Source organism: Hyla sarda, unplaced genomic scaffold (assembly GCF_029499605.1).
Source record: "Hyla sarda isolate aHylSar1 unplaced genomic scaffold, aHylSar1.hap1 scaffold_1161, whole genome shotgun sequence".
NCBI classification, from domain to species: Eukaryota; Metazoa; Chordata; class Amphibia; order Anura; family Hylidae; genus Hyla; species Hyla sarda.
Window position 1 is genome coordinate 39022 of NW_026607783.1, and position 14323 is coordinate 53344.

The 14323-nt window shown below is 45.9% G+C and overlaps 6 non-coding genes across 6 annotated transcripts; all 6 read left to right on the top strand.

Annotated features, from left to right (window-relative positions):
* Positions 1-778: 778 nt before the first annotated feature.
* On the top strand, positions 779-969 carry LOC130302317 (U2 spliceosomal RNA). Its single transcript, XR_008852598.1, has one exon. It is a non-coding gene; the product is annotated as a U2 spliceosomal RNA (small nuclear RNA).
* A 2102-nt stretch (positions 970-3071) lies between these two features.
* LOC130302318 (U2 spliceosomal RNA) lies at positions 3072-3262 on the top strand. Its single transcript, XR_008852599.1, has one exon. It is a non-coding gene; the product is annotated as a U2 spliceosomal RNA (small nuclear RNA).
* A 2094-nt stretch (positions 3263-5356) lies between these two features.
* On the top strand, positions 5357-5547 carry LOC130302319 (U2 spliceosomal RNA). The gene has a single exon (XR_008852600.1). It is a non-coding gene; the product is annotated as a U2 spliceosomal RNA (small nuclear RNA).
* Positions 5548-7639: 2092 nt separating this feature from the next.
* On the top strand, positions 7640-7830 carry LOC130302320 (U2 spliceosomal RNA). Its single transcript, XR_008852601.1, has one exon. It is a non-coding gene; the product is annotated as a U2 spliceosomal RNA (small nuclear RNA).
* Positions 7831-9923: 2093 nt separating this feature from the next.
* LOC130302322 (U2 spliceosomal RNA) lies at positions 9924-10114 on the top strand. The gene has a single exon (XR_008852603.1). It is a non-coding gene; the product is annotated as a U2 spliceosomal RNA (small nuclear RNA).
* Positions 10115-12203: 2089 nt separating this feature from the next.
* On the top strand, positions 12204-12394 carry LOC130302349 (U2 spliceosomal RNA). Its single transcript, XR_008852628.1, has one exon. It is a non-coding gene; the product is annotated as a U2 spliceosomal RNA (small nuclear RNA).
* Positions 12395-14323: the final 1929 nt, after the last annotated feature.

The window sequence follows — 14323 nt, forward strand, 5'->3', positions numbered from 1 at the left end:
TGTCACTCAATACCACTGACATCACTAGGTGTAAACAACATCTCTCCTTTGCTGTGTATGTGACTATGGAGCTGTTTGGTGATGTCGTCTATTATGGCCTTCATAGAAGCAACAGGAGATTGTTGCATCCATCTAGAACCCTCAGAACTACAGTGCTATGATGTCACTCACTTCCACAGGCCTTGCAGAGTGTAAACAACAACAACCCAGCTTTGTTGTGTATGTAACCATAGGGATTTGTGATGTCACCTAGAACCTTCACAGCAGCGACAGCTTTATGAGGAGCATCAGCACTGCTCTGCCTGAGCAGAACCATCACCGCCATAGGTTGTCAAATAACCCGGATTTAACCCACACAGGTATGTCCAATGGGGTGCAGGCATGTCCTCTATGCTTACAGCTTCCCGTGGGTGTTGGTTTGATACCGTTTGGGGACAGCCAAGGAGGCATCTGCAGGCAACAAAGGTAGGTGTGTGCTTGTGTGTGTGTTTCCTATGCAGATCCTAAGCCCAGTGTCACATGCAAGTAGGAGGAGTAAGAAGGGTTCCTGGCAAATCCGGGTTATGGATTGCATTTAAAAAGGCCCCGTGGGAGTGCAATGGGCCCCTGTCTTGCTGCTTAGCAATAATGGTATGGGTTTAGGTTCTGCTGTGTGTACTGGTGGTTGACTGCCCCCCAGCCCAGAGTGTGCATGGAAAATTGTCTGGCAGCCTCCCTGACAGCAAGCAGTGATAGTGCCCATGAAGGGGACCTTGTTGGGCCCGCCCCTTTCACGGTTATCGCTTCTCGGCCTTTTGGCTAAGATCAAGTGTAGTATCTGTTCTTATCAGTTTAATATCTGATACGTCCCCTATCTGGGGACCATATATTAAATGGATTTTTGAGAACGGGGGCCGATTTCGAAGCTTGCTTCCGTCGCCCTATGCATTGACCCGATATGGCAGTATCTTCGGGTACAGTGCACCACCCCCTTACAGGGTTAAAAAGAAAGATTCCTACTTTCATTGCTACCTGCTTGCTGGCTAGCCAGCTAGCCAGCCCTGTGGGCCTTGCTGCTGCTGCTGCAGCCAAAAAACAAAAGGTGGTGCTGCTGCTGCTTCTGCTGCTTCTGCTTCTGCTTGTGTCTGGCCGCTGTTGGAGCGTCCAGGCACAGGACTTCTGCTGCTGCTGACTAAATGGCCTCCTTAATTGGATCATTTGAGTAGCCAGCACACCTGTGCAGGTAGGGCATGACATGATAGGCAGCTGCCTTGATAGCGGGTGGGTGCTGAATGTTCCTAATTGACAAAATAAGATTAATGCTTATGAAGAAATATAAAATCTCATCCCTTCCCCAATATCGCGCCACACCCCTACCCCTTAATTCCCTGGTTGAACTTGATGGACATATGTCTTTTTTCGACCGTACTAACTATGTAACTATGTAACATAACATGGGGGGGGTCTCCTGGCTGTTCACACAGGTGTGTCATTGCTGTACATTGACCATGCATTGCTTCTGTGGTATTGCAAAGGCAAAGACAAATGCTTCCAGCCATCCATTGCACTAATGGATTGGTCATCAGCTGGCTGTCTATGTCCCGCATCAATATAGACCAAAGTACAGAGGGTTAGGCTATGCTATTGTGCACCTACCTGATGCATCAGAAGGTGCGAGGCCCTTGCTAAATTCTGTGCACAGACTTTGAGATCTATACTTTAGACTGTATCTAAACCTGCTCCAACATGGACTGACATTCTGGCCTACTTTCAGCCGATGCGACTTGTCTGTCGCTGAACAGTCGCTTTTTATGTATTCAGCACCTATGTATAATGTTGTAAAAATGCTCTAGAAGCTAAAGTCGCAGAAATGTCACACATATTTGGCCTGCAACTTTCTGTGCGACAAATTCAGACAGGAAAAATCAGTATAAATCCTTAGAAAATTATCCCCCAGTGTCTCCATCTGCTGGCGGTATTGAATAAGCATTGCTGCACTGATGGGGTATGCATTAGACGAAAAAAAAGAAGAAAAAGAAGAATAATACGCCCAGAAAAGAGGCGAAAAGGAGAAAAACGTAAAAAAACGTGAAAAAAAAGTAAGAGGAAGAGAAGGGAAAAAAAGGTGGAAATGGGTTTAAAAGTGATTTCGGCGGAGAAATATATATATATATATATATATATATATATATATATATATATATATATATATATATATACGCGCACACACACACATATATATAAACGTATTCTCCGTTGAGATATTGCAGACGCTGCTGTGTCCAGGCCCAGGAGCCTTAGCACTGTGCTGTGATGTCACTCAATACCACTGACATCACTAGGTGTAAACAACATCTCTCCTTTGCTGTGTATGTGACTATGGAGCTGTTTGGTGATGTCGTCTATTATGGCCTTCATAGAAGCAACAGGAGATTGTTGCATCCATCTAGAACCCTCAGAACTACAGTGCTATGATGTCACTCACTTCCACAGGCCTTGCAGAGTGTAAACAACAACAACCCAGCTTTGTTGTGTATGTAACCATAGGGATTTGTGATGTCACCTAGAACCTTCACAGCAGCGACAGCTTTATGAGGAGCATCAGCACTGCTCTGCCTGAGCAGAACCATCACCGCCATAGGTTGTCAAATAACCCGGATTTAACCCACACAGGTAAGTCCAATGGGGTGCAGGCATGTCCTCTATGCTTACAGCTTCCCGTGGGTGTTGGTTTGATACCGTTTGGGGACAGCCAAGGAGGCATCTGCAGGCAACAAAGGTAGGTGTGTGCTTGTGTGTGTGTTTCCTATGCAGATCCTAAGCCCAGTGTCACATGCAAGTAGGAGGAGTAAGAAGGGTTCCTGGCAAATCCGGGTTATGGATTGCATTTAAAAAGGCCCCGTGGGAGTGCAATGGGCCCCAGTCTTGCTGCTTAGCAATAATGGTATGGGTTTAGGTTCTGCTGTGTGTACTGGTGGTTGACTGCCCCCCAGCCCAGAGTGTGCATGGAAAATTGTCTGGCAGCCTCCCTGACAGCAAGCAGTGATAGTGCCCATGAAGGGGACCTTGTTGGGCCCGCCCCTTTCACGGTTATCGCTTCTCGGCCTTTTGGCTAAGATCAAGTGTAGTATCTGTTCTTATCAGTTTAATATCTGATACGTCCCCTATCTGGGGACCATATATTAAATGGATTTTTGAGAACGGGGGCCGATTTCGAAGCTTGCTTCCGTCGCCCTATGCATTGACCCGATATGGCAGTATCTTCGGGTACAGTGCACCACCCCCTTACAGGGTTAAAAAGAAAGATTCCTACTTTCATTGCTACCTGCTTGCTGGCTAGCCAGCTAGCCAGCCCTGTGGGCCTTGCTGCTGCTGCTGCAGCCAAAAAACAAAAGGTGGTGCTGCTGCTGCTTCTGCTGCTTCTGCTTCTGCTTGTGTCTGGCCGCTGTTGGAGCGTCCAGGCACAGGACTTCTGCTGCTGCTGACTAAATGGCCTCCTTAATTGGATCATTTGAGTAGCCAGCACACCTGTGCAGGTAGGGCATGACATGATAGGCAGCTGCCTTGATAGCGGGTGGGTGCTGAATGTTCCTAATTGACAAAATAAGATTAATGCTTATGAAGAAATATAAAATCTCATCCCTTCCCCAATATCGCGCCACACCCCTACCCCTTAATTCCCTGGTTGAACTTGATGGACATATGTCTTTTTTCGACCGTACTAACTATGTAACTATGTAACATAACATGGGGGGGGGGGGTCTCCTGGCTGTTCACACAGGTGTGTCATTGCTGTACATTGACCATGCATTGCTTCTGTGGTATTGCAAAGGCAAAGACAAATGCTTCCAGCCATCCATTGCACTAATGGATTGGTCATCAGCTGGCTGTCTATGTCCCGCATCAATATAGACCAAAGTACAGAGGGTTAGGCTATGCTATTGTGCACCTACCTGATGCATCAGAAGGTGCGAGGCCCTTGCTAAATTCTGTGCACAGACTTTGAGATCTATACTTTAGACTGTATCTAAACCTGCTCCAACATGGACTGACATTCTGGCCTACTTTCAGCCGATGCGACTTGTCTGTCGCTGAACAGTCGCTTTTTATGTATTCAGCACCTATGTATAATGTTGTAAAAATGCTCTAGAAGCTAAAGTCGCAGAAATGTCACACATATTTGGCCTGCAACTTTCTGTGCGACAAATTCAGACAGGAAAAATCAGTATAAATCCTTAGAAAATTATCCCCCAGTGTCTCCATCTGCTGGCGGTATTGAATAAGCATTGCTGCACTGATGGGGTATGCATTAGACGAAAAAAAAGAAGAAAAAGAAGAATAATACGCCCAGAAAAGAGGCGAAAAGGAGAAAAACGTAAAAAAACGTGAAAAAAAAGTAAGAGGAAGAGAAGGGAAAAAAAGGTGGAAATGGGTTTAAAAGTGATTTCGGCGGAGAAATATATATATATATATATATATATATATATATATATATATATATATACGCGCACACACACACATATATATAAACGTATTCTCCGTTGAGATATTGCAGCCGCTGCTGTGTCCAGGCCCAGGAGCCTTAGCACTGTGCTGTGATGTCACTCAATACCACTGACATCACTAGGTGTAAACAACATCTCTCCTTTGCTGTGTATGTGACTATGGAGCTGTTTGGTGATGTCGTCTATTATGGCCTTCATAGAAGCAACAGGAGATTGTTGCATCCATCTAGAACCCTCAGAACTACAGTGCTATGATGTCACTCACTTCCACAGGCCTTGCAGAGTGTAAACAACAACAACCCAGCTTTGTTGTGTATGTAACCATAGGGATTTGTGATGTCACCTAGAACCTTCACAGCAGCGACAGCTTTATGAGGAGCATCAGCACTGCTCTGCCTGAGCAGAACCATCACCGCCATAGGTTGTCAAATAACCCGGATTTAACCCACACAGGTAAGTCCAATGGGGTGCAGGCATGTCCTCTATGCTTACAGCTTCCCGTGGGTGTTGGTTTGATACCGTTTGGGGACAGCCAAGGAGGCATCTGCAGGCAACAAAGGTAAGTGTGTGCTTGTGTGTGTGTTTCCTATGCAGATCCTAAGCCCAGTGTCACATGCAAGTAGGAGGAGTAAGAAGGGTTCCTGGCAAATCCGGGTTATGGATTGCATTTAAAAAGGCCCCGTGGGAGTGCAATGGGCCCCTGTCTTGCTGCTTAGCAATAATGGTATGGGTTTAGGTTCTGCTGTGTGTACTGGTGGTTGACTGCCCCCCAGCCCAGAGTGTGCATGGAAAATTGTCTGGCAGCCTCCCTGACAGCAAGCAGTGATAGTGCCCATGAAGGGGACCTTGTTGGGCCCGCCCCTTTCACGGTTATCGCTTCTCGGCCTTTTGGCTAAGATCAAGTGTAGTATCTGTTCTTATCAGTTTAATATCTGATACGTCCCCTATCTGGGGACCATATATTAAATGGATTTTTGAGAACGGGGGCCGATTTCGAAGCTTGCTTCCGTCGCCCTATGCATTGACCCGATATGGCAGTATCTTCGGGTACAGTGCACCACCCCCTTACAGGGTTAAAAAGAAAGATTCCTACTTTCATTGCTACCTGCTTGCTGGCTAGCCAGCTAGCCAGCCCTGTGGGCCTTGCTGCTGCTGCTGCAGCCAAAAAACAAAAGGTGGTGCTGCTGCTGCTTCTGCTGCTTCTGCTTCTGCTTGTGTCTGGCCGCTGTTGGAGCGTCCAGGCACAGGACTTCTGCTGCTGCTGACTAAATGGCCTCCTTAATTGGATCATTTGAGTAGCCAGCACACCTGTGCAGGTAGGGCATGACATGATAGGCAGCTGCCTTGATAGCGGGTGGGTGCTGAATGTTCCTAATTGACAAAATAAGATTAATGCTTATGAAGAAATATAAAATCTCATCCCTTCCCCAATATCGCGCCACACCCCTACCCCTTAATTCCCTGGTTGAACTTGATGGACATATGTCTTTTTTCGACCGTACTAACTATGTAACTATGTAACATAACATGGGGGGGGTCTCCTGGCTGTTCACACAGGTGTGTCATTGCTGTACATTGACCATGCATTGCTTCTGTGGTATTGCAAAGGCAAAGACAAATGCTTCCAGCCATCCATTGCACTAATGGATTGGTCATCAGCTGGCTGTCTATGTCCCGCATCAATATAGACCAAAGTACAGAGGGTTAGGCTATGCTATTGTGCACCTACCTGATGCATCAGAAGGTGCGAGGCCCTTGCTAAATTCTGTGCACAGACTTTGAGATCTATACTTTAGACTGTATCTAAACCTGCTCCAACATGGACTGACATTCTGGCCTACTTTCAGCCGATGCGACTTGTCTGTCGCTGAACAGTCGCTTTTTATGTATTCAGCACCTATGTATAATGTTGTAAAAATGCTCTAGAAGCTAAAGTCGCAGAAATGTCACACATATTTGGCCTGCAACTTTCTGTGCGACAAATTCAGACAGGAAAAATCAGTATAAATCCTTAGAAAATTATCCCCCAGTGTCTCCATCTGCTGGCGGTATTGAATAAGCATTGCTGCACTGATGGGGTATGCATTAGACGAAAAAAAAGAAGAAAAAGAAGAATAATACGCCCAGAAAAGAGGCGAAAAGGAGAAAAACGTAAAAAAACGTGAAAAAAAAGTAAGAGGAAGAGAAGGGAAAAAAAGGTGGAAATGGGTTTAAAAGTGATTTCGGCGGCGATATATATATATATATATATATATATATATATATATATATATATATATATACGCGCACACACACACATATATATAAACGTATTCTCCGTTGAGATATTGCAGCCGCTGCTGTGTCCAGGCCCAGGAGCCTTAGCACTGTGCTGTGATGTCACTCAATACCACTGACATCACTAGGTGTAAACAACATCTCTCCTTTGCTGTGTATGTGACTATGGAGCTGTTTGGTGATGTCGTCTATTATGGCCTTCATAGAAGCAACAGGAGATTGTTGCATCCATCTAGAACCCTCAGAACTACAGTGCTATGATGTCACTCACTTCCACAGGCCTTGCAGAGTGTAAACAACAACAACCCAGCTTTGTTGTGTATGTAACCATAGGGATTTGTGATGTCACCTAGAACCTTCACAGCAGCGACAGCTTTATGAGGAGCATCAGCACTGCTCTGCCTGAGCAGAACCATCACCGCCATAGGTTGTCAAATAACCCGGATTTAACCCACACAGGTAAGTCCAATGGGGTGCAGGCATGTCCTCTATGCTTACAGCTTCCCGTGGGTGTTGGTTTGATACCGTTTGGGGACAGCCAAGGAGGCATCTGCAGGCAACAAAGGTAGGTGTGTGCTTGTGTGTGTGTTTCCTATGCAGATCCTAAGCCCAGTGTCACATGCAAGTAGGAGGAGTAAGAAGGGTTCCTGGCAAATCCGGGTTATGGATTGCATTTAAAAAGGCCCCGTGGGAGTGCAATGGGCCCCTGTCTTGCTGCTTAGCAATAATGGTATGGGTTTAGGTTCTGCTGTGTGTACTGGTGGTTGACTGCCCCCCAGCCCAGAGTGTGCATGGAAAATTGTCTGGCAGCCTCCCTGACAGCAAGCAGTGATAGTGCCCATGAAGGGGACCTTGTTGGGCCCGCCCCTTTCACGGTTATCGCTTCTCGGCCTTTTGGCTAAGATCAAGTGTAGTATCTGTTCTTATCAGTTTAATATCTGATACGTCCCCTATCTGGGGACCATATATTAAATGGATTTTTGAGAACGGGGGCCGATTTCGAAGCTTGCTTCCGTCGCCCTATGCATTGACCCGATATGGCAGTATCTTCGGGTACAGTGCACCACCCCCTTACAGGGTTAAAAAGAAAGATTCCTACTTTCATTGCTACCTGCTTGCTGGCTAGCCAGCTAGCCAGCCCTGTGGGCCTTGCTGCTGCTGCTGCAGCCAAAAAACAAAAGGTGGTGCTGCTGCTGCTTCTGCTGCTTCTGCTTCTGCTTGTGTCTGGCCGCTGTTGGAGCGTCCAGGCACAGGACTTCTGCTGCTGCTGACTAAATGGCCTCCTTAATTGGATCATTTGAGTAGCCAGCACACCTGTGCAGGTAGGGCATGACATGATAGGCAGCTGCCTTGATAGCGGGTGGGTGCTGAATGTTCCTAATTGACAAAATAAGATTAATGCTTATGAAGAAATATAAAATCTCATCCCTTCCCCAATATCGCGCCACACCCCTACCCCTTAATTCCCTGGTTGAACTTGATGGACATATGTCTTTTTTCGACCGTACTAACTATGTAACTATGTAACATAACATGGGGGGGGTCTCCTGGCTGTTCACACAGGTGTGTCATTGCTGTACATTGACCATGCATTGCTTCTGTGGTATTGCAAAGGCAAAGACAAATGCTTCCAGCCATCCATTGCACTAATGGATTGGTCATCAGCTGGCTGTCTATGTCCCGCATCAATATAGACCAAAGTACAGAGGGTTAGGCTATGCTATTGTGCACCTACCTGATGCATCAGAAGGTGCGAGGCCCTTGCTAAATTCTGTGCACAGACTTTGAGATCTATACTTTAGACTGTATCTAAACCTGCTCCAACATGGACTGACATTCTGGCCTACTTTCAGCCGATGCGACTTGTCTGTCGCTGAACAGTCGCTTTTTATGTATTCAGCACCTATGTATAATGTTGTAAAAATGCTCTAGAAGCTAAAGTCGCAGAAATGTCACACATATTTGGCCTGCAACTTTCTGTGCGACAAATTCAGACAGGAAAAATCAGTATAAATCCTTAGAAAATTATCCCCCAGTGTCTCCATCTGCTGGCGGTATTGAATAAGCATTGCTGCACTGATGGGGTATGCATTAGACGAAAAAAAAGAAGAAAAAGAAGAATAATACGCCCAGAAAAGAGGCGAAAAGGAGAAAAACGTAAAAAAACGTGAAAAAAAAGTAAGAGGAAGAGAAGGGAAAAAAAGGTGGAAATGGGTTTAAAAGTGATTTCGGCGGAGAATATATATATATATATATATATATATATATATATATATATATATATATATACGCGCACACACACACATATATATAAACGTATTCTCCGTTGAGATATTGCAGCCGCTGCTGTGTCCAGGCCCAGGAGCCTTAGCACTGTGCTGTGATGTCACTCAATACCACTGACATCACTAGGTGTAAACAACATCTCTCCTTTGCTGTGTATGTGACTATGGAGCTGTTTGGTGATGTCGTCTATTATGGCCTTCATAGAAGCAACAGGAGATTGTTGCATCCATCTAGAACCCTCAGAACTACAGTGCTATGATGTCACTCACTTCCACAGGCCTTGCAGAGTGTAAACAACAACAACCCAGCTTTGTTGTGTATGTAACCATAGGGATTTGTGATGTCACCTAGAACCTTCACAGCAGCGACAGCTTTATGAGGAGCATCAGCACTGCTCTGCCTGAGCAGAACCATCACCGCCATAGGTTGTCAAATAACCCGGATTTAACCCACACAGGTAAGTCCAATGGGGTGCAGGCATGTCCTCTATGCTTACAGCTTCCCGTGGGTGTTGGTTTGATACCGTTTGGGGACAGCCAAGGAGGCATCTGCAGGCAACAAAGGTAGGTGTGTGCTTGTGTGTGTGTTTCCTATGCAGATCCTAAGCCCAGTGTCACATGCAAGTAGGAGGAGTAAGAAGGGTTCCTGGCAAATCCGGGTTATGGATTGCATTTAAAAAGGCCCCGTGGGAGTGCAATGGGCCCCTGTCTTGCTGCTTAGCAATAATGGTATGGGTTTAGGTTCTGCTGTGTGTACTGGTGGTTGACTGCCCCCCAGCCCAGAGTGTGCATGGAAAATTGTCTGGCAGCCTCCCTGACAGCAAGCAGTGATAGTGCCCATGAAGGGGACCTTGTTGGGCCCGCCCCTTTCACGGTTATCGCTTCTCGGCCTTTTGGCTAAGATCAAGTGTAGTATCTGTTCTTATCAGTTTAATATCTGATACGTCCCCTATCTGGGGACCATATATTAAATGGATTTTTGAGAACGGGGGCCGATTTCGAAGCTTGCTTCCGTCGCCCTATGCATTGACCCGATATGGCAGTATCTTCGGGTACAGTGCACCACCCCCTTACAGGGTTAAAAAGAAAGATTCCTACTTTCATTGCTACCTGCTTGCTGGCTAGCCAGCTAGCCAGCCCTGTGGGCCTTGCTGCTGCTGCTGCAGCCAAAAAACAAAAGGTGGTGCTGCTGCTGCTTCTGCTGCTTCTGCTTCTGCTTGTGTCTGGCCGCTGTTGGAGCGTCCAGGCACAGGACTTCTGCTGCTGCTGACTAAATGGCCTCCTTAATTGGATCATTTGAGTAGCCAGCACACCTGTGCAGGTAGGGCATGACATGATAGGCAGCTGCCTTGATAGCGGGTGGGTGCTGAATGTTCCTAATTGACAAAATAAGATTAATGCTTATGAAGAAATATAAAATCTCATCCCTTCCCCAATATCGCGCCACACCCCTACCCCTTAATTCCCTGGTTGAACTTGATGGACATATGTCTTTTTTCGACCGTACTAACTATGTAACTATGTAACATAACATGGGGGGGGTCTCCTGGCTGTTCACACAGGTGTGTCATTGCTGTACATTGACCATGCATTGCTTCTGTGGTATTGCAAAGGCAAAGACAAATGCTTCCAGCCATCCATTGCACTAATGGATTGGTCATCAGCTGGCTGTCTATGTCCCGCATCAATATAGACCAAAGTACAGAGGGTTAGGCTATGCTATTGTGCACCTACCTGATGCATCAGAAGGTGCGAGGCCCTTGCTAAATTCTGTGCACAGACTTTGAGATCTATACTTTAGACTGTATCTAAACCTGCTCCAACATGGACTGACATTCTGGCCTACTTTCAGCCGATGCGACTTGTCTGTCGCTGAACAGTCGCTTTTTATGTATTCAGCACCTATGTATAATGTTGTAAAAATGCTCTAGAAGCTAAAGTCGCAGAAATGTCACACATATTTGGCCTGCAACTTTCTGTGCGACAAATTCAGACAGGAAAAATCAGTATAAATCCTTAGAAAATTATCCCCCAGTGTCTCCATCTGCTGGCGGTATTGAATAAGCATTGCTGCACTGATGGGGTATGCATTAGACGAAAAAAAAGAAGAAAAAGAAGAATAATACGCCCAGAAAAGAGGCGAAAAGGAGAAAAACGTAAAAAAACGTGAAAAAAAGTAAGAGGAAGAGAAGGGAAAAAAAGGTGGAAATGGGTTTAAAAGTGATTTCGGCGGAGAAATATATATATATATATATATATATATATATATATATATATATATATACGCGCACACACACACATATATATAAACGTATTCTCCGTTGAGATATTGCAGCCGCTGCTGTGTCCAGGCCCAGGAGCCTTAGCACTGTGCTGTGATGTCACTCAATACCACTGACATCACTAGGTGTAAACAACATCTCTCCTTTGCTGTGTATGTGACTATGGAGCTGTTTGGTGATGTCGTCTATTATGGCCTTCATAGAAGCAACAGGAGATTGTTGCATCCATCTAGAACCCTCAGAACTACAGTGCTATGATGTCACTCACTTCCACAGGCCTTGCAGAGTGTAAACAACAACAACCCAGCTTTGTTGTGTATGTAACCATAGGGATTTGTGATGTCACCTAGAACCTTCACAGCAGCGACAGCTTTATGAGGAGCATCAGCACTGCTCTGCCTGAGCAGAACCATCACCGCCATAGGTTGTCAAATAACCCGGATTTAACCCACACAGGTAAGTCCAATGGGGTGCAGGCATGTCCTCTATGCTTACAGCTTCCCGTGGGTGTTGGTTTGATACCGTTTGGGGACAGCCAAGGAGGCATCTGCAGGCAACAAAGGTAGGTGTGTGCTTGTGTGTGTGTTTCCTATGCAGATCCTAAGCCCAGTGTCACATGCAAGTAGGAGGAGTAAGAAGGGTTCCTGGCAAATCCGGGTTATGGATTGCATTTAAAAAGGCCCTGTGGGAGTGCAATGGGCCCCTGTCTTGCTGCTTAGCAATAATGGTATGGGTTTAGGTTCTGCTGTGTGTACTGGTGGTTGACTGCCCCCCAGCCCAGAGTGTGCATGGAAAATTGTCTGGCAGCCTCCCTGACAGCAAGCAGTGATAGTGCCCATGAAGGGGACCTTGTTGGGCCCGCCCCTTTCACGGTTATCGCTTCTCGGCCTTTTGGCTAAGACCAAGTGTAGTATCTGTTCTTATCAGTTTAATATCTGATACGTCCCCTATCTGGGGACCATATATTAAATGGATTTTTGAGAACGGGGGCCGATTTCGAAGCTTGCTTCCGTCGCCCTATGCATTGACCCGATATGGCAGTATCTTCGGGTACAGTGCACCACCCCCTTACAGGGTTAAAAAGAAAGATTCCTACTTTCATTGCTACCTGCTTGCTGGCTAGCCAGCTAGCCAGCCCTGTGGGCCTTGCTGCTGCTGCTGCAGCCAAAAAACAAAAGGTGGTGCTGCTGCTGCTTCTGCTGCTTCTGCTTCTGCTTGTGTCTGGCCGCTGTTGGAGCGTCCAGGCACAGGACTTCTGCTGCTGCTGACTAAATGGCCTCCTTAATTGGATCATTTGAGTAGCCAGCACACCTGTGCAGGTAGGGCATGACATGATAGGCAGCTGCCTTGATAGCGGGTGGGTGCTGAATGTTCCTAATTGACAAAATAAGATTAATGCTTATGAAGAAATATAAAATCTCATCCCTTCCCCAATATCGCGCCACACCCCTACCCCTTAATTCCCTGGTTGAACTTGATGGACATATGTCTTTTTTCGACCGTACTAACTATGTAACTATGTAACATAACATGGGGGGGGTCTCCTGGCTGTTCACACAGGTGTGTCATTGCTGTACATTGACCATGCATTGCTTCTGTGGTATTGCAAAGGCAAAGACAAATGCTTCCAGCCATCCATTGCACTAATGGATTGGTCATCAGCTGGCTGTCTATGTCCCGCATCAATATAGACCAAAGTACAGAGGGTTAGGCTATGCTATTGTGCACCTACCTGATGCATCAGAAGGTGCGAGGCCCTTGCTAAATTCTGTGCACAGACTTTGAGATCTATACTTTAGACTGTATCTAAACCTGCTCCAACATGGACTGACATTCTGGCCTACTTTCAGCCGATGCGACTTGTCTGTCGCTGAACAGTCGCTTTTTATGTATTCAGCACCTATGTATAATGTTGTAAAAATGCTCTAGAAGCTAAAGTCGCAGAAATGTCACACATATTTGGCCTGCAACTTTCTGTGCGACAAATTCAGACAGGAAAAATCAGTATAAATCCTTAGAAAATTATCCCCCAGTGTCTCCATCTGCTGGCGGTATTGAATAAGCATTGCTGCACTGATGGGGTATGCATTAGACGAAAAAAAAGAAGAAAAAGAAGAATAATACGCCCAGAAAAGAGGCGAAAAGGAGAAAAACGTAAAAAAACGTGAAAAAAAAGTAAGAGGAAGAGAAGGGAAAAAAAGGTGGAAATGGGTTTAAAAGTGATTTCGGCGGAGAAATATATATATATATATATATATATATATATATATATATATATACGCGCACACACACACATATATATAAACGTATTCTCCGTTGAGATATTGCAGCCGCTGCTGTGTCCAGGCCCAGGAGCCTTAGCACTGTGCTGTGATGTCACTCAATACCACTGACATCACTAGGTGTAAACAACATCTCTCCTTTGCTGTGTATGTGACTATGGAGCTGTTTGGTGATGTCGTCTATTATGGCCTTCATAGAAGCAACAGGAGATTGTTGCATCCATCTAGAACCCTCAGAACTACAGTGCTATGATGTCACTCACTTCCACAGGCCTTGCAGAGTGTAAACAACAACAACCCAGCTTTGTTGTGTATGTAACCATAGGGATTTGTGATGTCACCTAGAACCTTCACAGCAGCGACAGCTTTATGAGGAGCATCAGCACTGCTCTGCCTGAGCAGAACCATCACCGCCATAGGTTGTCAAATAACCCGGATTTAACCCACACAGGTAAGTCCAATGGGGTGCAGGCATGTCCTCTATGCTTACAGCTTCCCGTGGGTGTTGGTTTGATACCGTTTGGGGACAGCCAAGGAGGCATCTGCAGGCAACAAAGGTAGGTGTGTGCTTGTGTGTGTGTTTCCTATGCAGATCCTAAGCCCAGTGTCACATGCAAGTAGGAGGAGTAAGAAGGGTTCCTGGCAAATCCGGGTTATGGATTGCATTTAAAAAGGCCCCGTGGGAGTGCAATGGGCCCCTGTCTTGCTGCTTA